Source organism: Triticum dicoccoides, chromosome 7B (assembly GCF_002162155.2).
Source record: "Triticum dicoccoides isolate Atlit2015 ecotype Zavitan chromosome 7B, WEW_v2.0, whole genome shotgun sequence".
NCBI classification, from domain to species: Eukaryota; Viridiplantae; Streptophyta; class Magnoliopsida; order Poales; family Poaceae; genus Triticum; species Triticum dicoccoides.
The window spans coordinates 222616005-222623185 of NC_041393.1; positions in this window are offsets into that span (position 1 = coordinate 222616005).

Below are 7181 nucleotides of genomic sequence, written 5' to 3' on the forward strand. Positions count from 1 at the left end.
TGCCGGCTTGAAGGAGGTGGACTTGGATCTTTTGTCGAGTATCACGTCGTCCCTGTCCACCGTGGAGCGCAACACAGTTAGTTCCTCGGCCGCTAGGGCTTCGGATAATGCCTCGAGGGCCAGTGCGGCTGTCTTGTTTTTGGTGCAGAGCGCTGTGTCCGGATCACTAGCAAGAGTGATGATTCCGTTGGGTCCGGGCATTTTGAGCTTCATGTACCCGTAATGGGGTATAGCTTGAAAAATTGTGAATGCTTCTCGTCCTAACAGAGCATGGTATCCGCTGCTGAATGGGGCCACTTGAAATGTGACCTCCTCGGATCTGTAATTATCCGGCGTGCCGAACACCATGTCCAGTGTGATTTTTCCTGAGCAGCACGCTTCCCGGCTGGGGATTATTCCTCTAAAGGTTGTGTTGCTTCGCTCAATGCGGCTCCAGTCTATTTCCATTTCTCGCAGGGTTTCCTCATAGATGAGGTTCAATCCGCTGCCATCGTCCATGAGTACCTTTGTAAGCCGGAAGTCATCCACTATCGGACTGAGGACCAGTGCGGCTGGTGCTCGGGCTGTCTGGAATTTAGGTTCGTCACTGGCATTAAAGGTAATAGCCGTGTCACTCCATGGGTTTATTGTCGCTACTTGGTAGACTTCGGTAAGGCTACGGAGCGTTCGTTTCCTCGCATTGTTTGATGCAAAAGTCTCGAAGACTGTTGACACCGTACTGGCGTTTCTGGGGTGGTGCTCTGCGGATTCTGGAGTTAGAAGCTCCTCGACACTTCTGGCCACCTGTCAGAGTATCCAACATGCTCTAAGGCTATGAGTTGGTGTGACGTCCTCTGTACTATGAATTTTACAGGGTCCATTGAGCCATCCCTCCAGTATGGTTCCATACCCTATAGAGGGTTTTTGTTTTTTACTGTTTGGCCCAGGTGCCTGGTGATAATGCGCCCTTTTGTTTCGGACTGGGATTGTATTCAGGGTCGGATTGTCCCAGAATTTTATTTCGGTTTTTCGAACGCTTTCTGTCGCACAGTACTTTTGTACTATGGATGTCAAGTTGGTGAAGCGTGTAATTTCACGGCGACTTATGGCGTTGAGGATTCCGATGTCCGTGCAGTTGTTACAGAAGAATGAAATTGCATCCCTCTCGCGACAGTCCTTTATCCTGTTCATAACCAGGAGGAATCTGGCCTAGTAGTGGTGTACTGTTTCCCAGGGCTCTTGCCGAATTTGGGATAGATCCCTTATGTTTGGGTGGGCGGGTGGATTTAAATCCAGAACCTCGCCCGATCTAAGACTCAGGGGCCAAGAAATTTCCGAACTCGGAAGCTTGTTTTCTTGGATGTTATTCAATGAATTAGGCCCGCTGCCTGACTTTAGGTTCAGGGCTTGGGCGACGTCCTCCCCTCCGCGGATGTCCGGCTTGGAGGGATCAGGAATCCGGACACATCTGGTCCTTAGGATGGGTGAAGATTCGCCGCATTGTTCCTCCACCACTTCAACATGGTGGGTGACCTGGGGAGAGTCAATCTCTCTCTGATCGGGTTTAAACCCAATCCGACCGTAATCTGTAGCGACTCCCAGGGCGGCGATGCGATCCAAGAGCTTGTTTAGGGAAGAGAGCTCCATCGGATCTAACTGCTCGGCAAGTTCCGAGCTGATGTCGAGATTGCTTTCGATGACCCAAGAGGTCATCGTCGGCGAGGCGGCCGAACAGGCGGTCATCAAAAAACTGCCTAGCCGGAGAGTTTGGCCGACAGCCAAAGCTCCTTTAGCAACAGCGCCGTCTTTAAAGACGGGGTGCGGCATCCTTCCTGATGGTGATGACACAGAGGAACTCTCAATGAAAGCACCAATGTCGGTGTCAAAACCGGCGGATCTTGGGTAGGGGGTCCAGAACTATGCGTCTAGGCAGATGGTACAGGAGACAAGGGACACGATGTTTTTACCCAGGTTCGGGCCCTCTCGATGGAGGTAAAACCCTACTCCTGCTTGATTAATATTGATGATATGGGTAGTACAAGAGTTGATCTACCACGAGATCAGAGAGGCTAAACCGTAGAAGCTAGCCTATGGTATGATTGTTGTTCGTCCTACGGACTAAGACTCTCCAGTTTATATAGACACCGGAGAGGGCTAGGGTTACACAGAGTCAGTTACAATGGGAGGAAATCTTCATATCGAATCACCAAGCTTGCCTTCCACGCCAAGGAAAATCCCATCCGGAAACGGGACGAAGTCTTCAATCTTGTATCTTCATAGTCCGGGAGTCCGGCCAAAGGTCATAGTCCGGCCATCCGGACACCCCCTAATCCAGGACTCCCTCACCCTCCGTCCCCGTCAACTTGGTAGGCCCACAAGTCATCCTCCTAGTATGCTGGGTTCCAGCTGGCAGGGGGAGTATTCATTTTTTTGTGCGTAATAAGGAGGCACTTCCTTGCGTGCGAAGATAGCTGGTGGGTCCGACAAGTCAGCGAGGGGCAAGTTTTTTTCGCGAAATACAGAGGCCCTTCCGGTGGGTCCCAGATGTCAGGTGGAGGAATCATTATTTTGCGCGTAATAAGGAGACATTTCCTTGTGTGCGGCCGTAGACCCAGCTATCAGCCTCTCCACGCACAGTCTACTTCCGATGGTGTCGTTCGTTGACCACGTTGACCACGCCGCGCTGAACGCATCCAAGGTGGTGGACGACGGCGAGGCCCCAGACAACAACGAGCCGGAGATGGGAAGACGCGGGAGTAGAGTCGCAGACGGAGAGGTGTACGAGGGTCAACTGGTTCTAGTGCGGTGTGGTTCGGCAGTCGGTGGAGAAGAACAGGAGGTGTGGAGGGGTGGAGGGAGGACCTGGCCAACGGTGGAGTAGCGCTTCATAGTGAAGCGTGCTAAGCAGAGCTGCTAGCAGGAGGAGGCGGGAGGTGGTCCCGGCGACGCTGGAGGAAGAAGACGAGAGATTGAAGATGGATGCCGGTCGTTGGATGTAAATCCAACGGCTAACATGTCAGAATCATTTGTTGACTAAATTGACAGCGACTAGCATTGGCTTCGACCTATTGGCCGACATTTCAGCCTCCAAAAATGTGGCACGTATTCAACCCATCTTTTCAGAATTTACAGTCTTTTTTTTGCGCGGTAGAATTTACTGTCAATTTGATCTTTTTTTGAATTACAACCATTAGCCGGGCTGGGTGAACAATTAATGTAGTGTCCATGCGGCCCATTTATTTTATTTCCTAAAAAATTGAAAGTGCGTTATGTCGACTAGAGGGGGGGTGAATAGGCAATTTTTATAAATTCTTCACTGAGGAATTTGCCGGTGAGGAAATTTCTTAGCGAAGAACTATTAGCAGCGGAATAAGTACTCAGAAGTAAGCATAACAGAATACAAGCATGGTCATCATGATGAAATGAAGACTAGCACAGAGTACAAAAAGCGTAATCACAGGATAACACAAGATGAAGACAAACAGACTGAAGAAATTGAACTGAGGAAATTGAGAAAGTCTTTAGTCAAAGTCTTCAAACACAGATATGAACAAAAACTCAACACAGTAATGAGGAAATGAAAGGGTTGAGGAAATAGAACCAGTTAGGTTGGTGAAGACAATGATTTGGTAGACCAGTTCCAACTGCTGTCTCAGTTGTACGTCTGGTTGGAGTGGCTGAGTATTTAAACTCGAGGACACACAGTCCCGGACACCCAGTCGCTGAGCACGCAGCTCAGGAGACCCAGTCCTCACCATATTCTCCTTGAACTAAGGTCACACAGACCTCGTCCAATCACTCGTGGTAAGTCTTCATGCGACTTCCAAACCTTCACAGACTTGGTCACTCGGCGATCCACAATTCCTCTTGGATGCTCTAGACCTTGACGCCTAACCGTCTGGAAGAAGCACAGTCTTCAAAGGTAACAAGCGTCGGATCCACGCAGGATCAATTTCTTCAGTGATGCTCAATCACTTTGGGTTTGTAGGGGTTTGGTTTTGGATTTTCCTCACTCAATGATTTTCGCTCAAAGTCCTCGGAGGATGGGTTGCTCTCAAATGACAAGTGTCAAGTTATCTCGGAGCAGCCAACCAGCTAGTGGTTGTAGGGGGCGGCTATTTATAGCCTGGGGAGCAGCCCGACATGATAAGACATAAATGCCCTTCAATGATATGACCGTTAGGTGGATAAGATATTTTGGGACAGCTGGCGCGCAGCACAACAACGGTCAGAAATTTGGCTCTCAAATTCCTCAGGGCTATCATGTTCCTCACTATGTAGGTAATTCGCACTGACGAATTCCTAACTCCTCAGTCAAAACAAATTCATCAGCGACCAGAAGAACTTCGTCTCTGTCACTGAAGAAAGTGACTGAACTGTATGAGATTTCCAAAGGCTTCACTCGAAGGGATTGGTAGGTGTAGGATTTTGAGTTGAGCATCACATGGAAATTTTTCCTTAGTATTTCCTCGACCCCCTTTAACAGTACGGTGTTTCCTATGACTCAAGAAAGAGAAAATGAAACTACGAAAACAAAAGTCTTCACGCTTCATGTTCCACAAATGAATACCAAGTCTTCAAGGTCACACCAATTTCTTCACTTTCAAAGTCTTCAGAAAGTCTTCAGAATATCAAAGTCTTCAGTTGAAGAACTTCATTTTTAGGGGTCGACTTTGTCTGTAAATGTCAAACTCCTCATAGACTTATAGACCTGTGTACACTCACAAACGCATTAGTCCCTTAACCTATAAGTCTTCAATACACCAAAATCACTAAGGGGCAGTAGATGCACTTACAAGCTCCCCCTTTTTGGTGATTGATGACAACATAGGTTAAGTTTTCAACGGGGATAAACATATGAAGTGTATACACTGATATTGAGGAATTTGATTATAAGATATAGAAGAACTCCCCCTGAAGATGTGCATAGTGAGGAATTTGCTTTTGAGTCAATGCACATTTGAAGAGTTGAATCATGGAGATCTCCCCCTATATCTTGTAATTCATACACGCATTTGATATATAATATGAAGAATTTGAAATGCATGATGAAATATGGTGCTTGATGAGATTCAGCATGCGTGCAATGTCATTAACGAGGAATAAGCATGCAAAGCATAATGCAACAAAAGTATCAGCGCACCATCGGGTTTAAGATTACAACTCGATCCAAATAAAAGTTTCAGAAGAACGAGAGTTGTAACTTAAAAAAATGCCCTTAATATAGACCCGCTTGAAGACTAACTTAGATTTCTCCCCCTTTGTCATCAAATGACCAAAAGGATTGAAATTGAGGACTAACGCCCCTGAAGAATTTCAAGTCGATGGAGGAGCGCCAGCATTGTCGGGGTTGTTTGTTGTAGCAGGGCCTGCCGCAGTGTCGTCCAAATCTTCATACTCATCAGTGTCACGCGATGAAGAATAAGAGCTGGCCACCAGTGGAGGAATTTTGACCTTCTTGAATTTCTTCGGAGGAGGTGCAGACCAGTCAAATTCTTCCTTGAGACCCATAGTCTTCAGTTCTTCAACGCTATATACATGAGTGAGGACAGCCCAGGTGCGGTTAAAGGTTTCATGAAGGTAGTATTGTTTCTTCTTCACTGCATTGTGTGTTGAGGTCATATTGTGAAGAAGTGCACCAAACTGACGCTTTACCCAATTGTGATTGCGATCAACCTTCTGATGAAGACTGAGGACTAACTCACGGTCAGTCATCACCCTGGGTGCTGTGGCTTGAGGATTTTGCTTGGCTGAGGTATTTGCGGCAGAGTCATGTGTGGCAGAATCGTCATTGGTAGAGTAAGATGTAGCCTTGCGAAATTGACCATCCAATGGACGAATGCCTTCATCGATCACAGCAGCGGCCTTGCCTTTATCATTAGCTGATGAAACTGTCCGTTTGAGGATTTCAATGGGAGGCAAGTAGCTACCGTGGTTCAGAGTGTCAGCTTTGTAATTCAGTGAAGATCTTGCCCTGATGAATCTCATAATCCAAGGAGCATAGGGCTTCAGCTCGAATGGTGACATAGCAATATTGGCCAGAGTCCTCATGAAGAAATCATGGAAGTTGACGGGAACGCCATGAATGATGTTGAAAAGCATATTCTTCATGATGCCAACGACTTCTTCATCATTTGAGTTGTGGCCTTTGATAGGACTCATTGTCTTTGTCAGAATTCGATAGACAGTCCGAGGCACATAGAGTAATTCCTTGACGAGGAATTTGGTTCGTGGGGCCTGCCATGGCTTCAAAGGCCTCATCAGCACTTGCATATAGTGATTTGAAAGTTCTGGTTTGTTGTAGATACAACAAGCACCATCAAGTGGAGGACTGAGTGGTAGATGTAACACCCCGGATGTAACTTTCCATCTTTGTAACTGCAACTCTTGCCATTTTCGGCTATGTGATATGATATTCCCTCCGTGGTTGGGTTTTGTCTTCTGTTTTGCATTTTATTCATGTCATGCATATCATATCATGTCATCACGTGCATCTCATTTGCATACGTGTTCGTCTCATGCATCCGAGCATTTTCCCCGTTGTCCGTTTCGCAATCCGACGCTCCCACATGCACCGGCGCACCCCTCTTGTCTTCTTTCGTGTGCGGGTGTTGAACGTTCTCGGAATGGAGCGAGCCTTGCCAAGTGGCCCTGGTATAGCACAGGTAGACCACCTGTCAAGTTTCGGGTCATTTGGAGCTCGTTTGGTACTCCAACGGTTGTCCGCATATCCGCAAAGGTCTCTTTTAAGTTGCAGCCCAACACCCCTCCAAAACATCCCAATAACCCATCTAACTCCCCTCCATGCTCTCGGTCGTTCGATCACGATCGTGTGGGCGAAAACTACACCCCATTTGGACACTCCTAGCTCCCTCTACCTCTATATATAGACCCCTCCCCCGAATTCCGGACGAAACCCTAAAATCTCCCCTCTCCGCGCCGCCGGACACGTCCGGGCGAGCCGGACACGTCCGCCCACCGCGCCCGGACGAATCACAGCGCGCCACGTGTCCCTCTGCCGTGCCCCCGCGCCGTGGCCCGCCAGGCCCGCCGCAGGCCCCTGCGGGGCCCGTCCTCCCGCGCCCTCCCCGCGCCGCCCGGGTCGCCTCGCCGCCGCCTCCCGCGCCGCCGCCTCCCGCGCCCGCCGCCGCCGCGCGCCGGCCGCCGCCTCCGCCCTGACGGATCTGCCCGCGGCAGGCCTC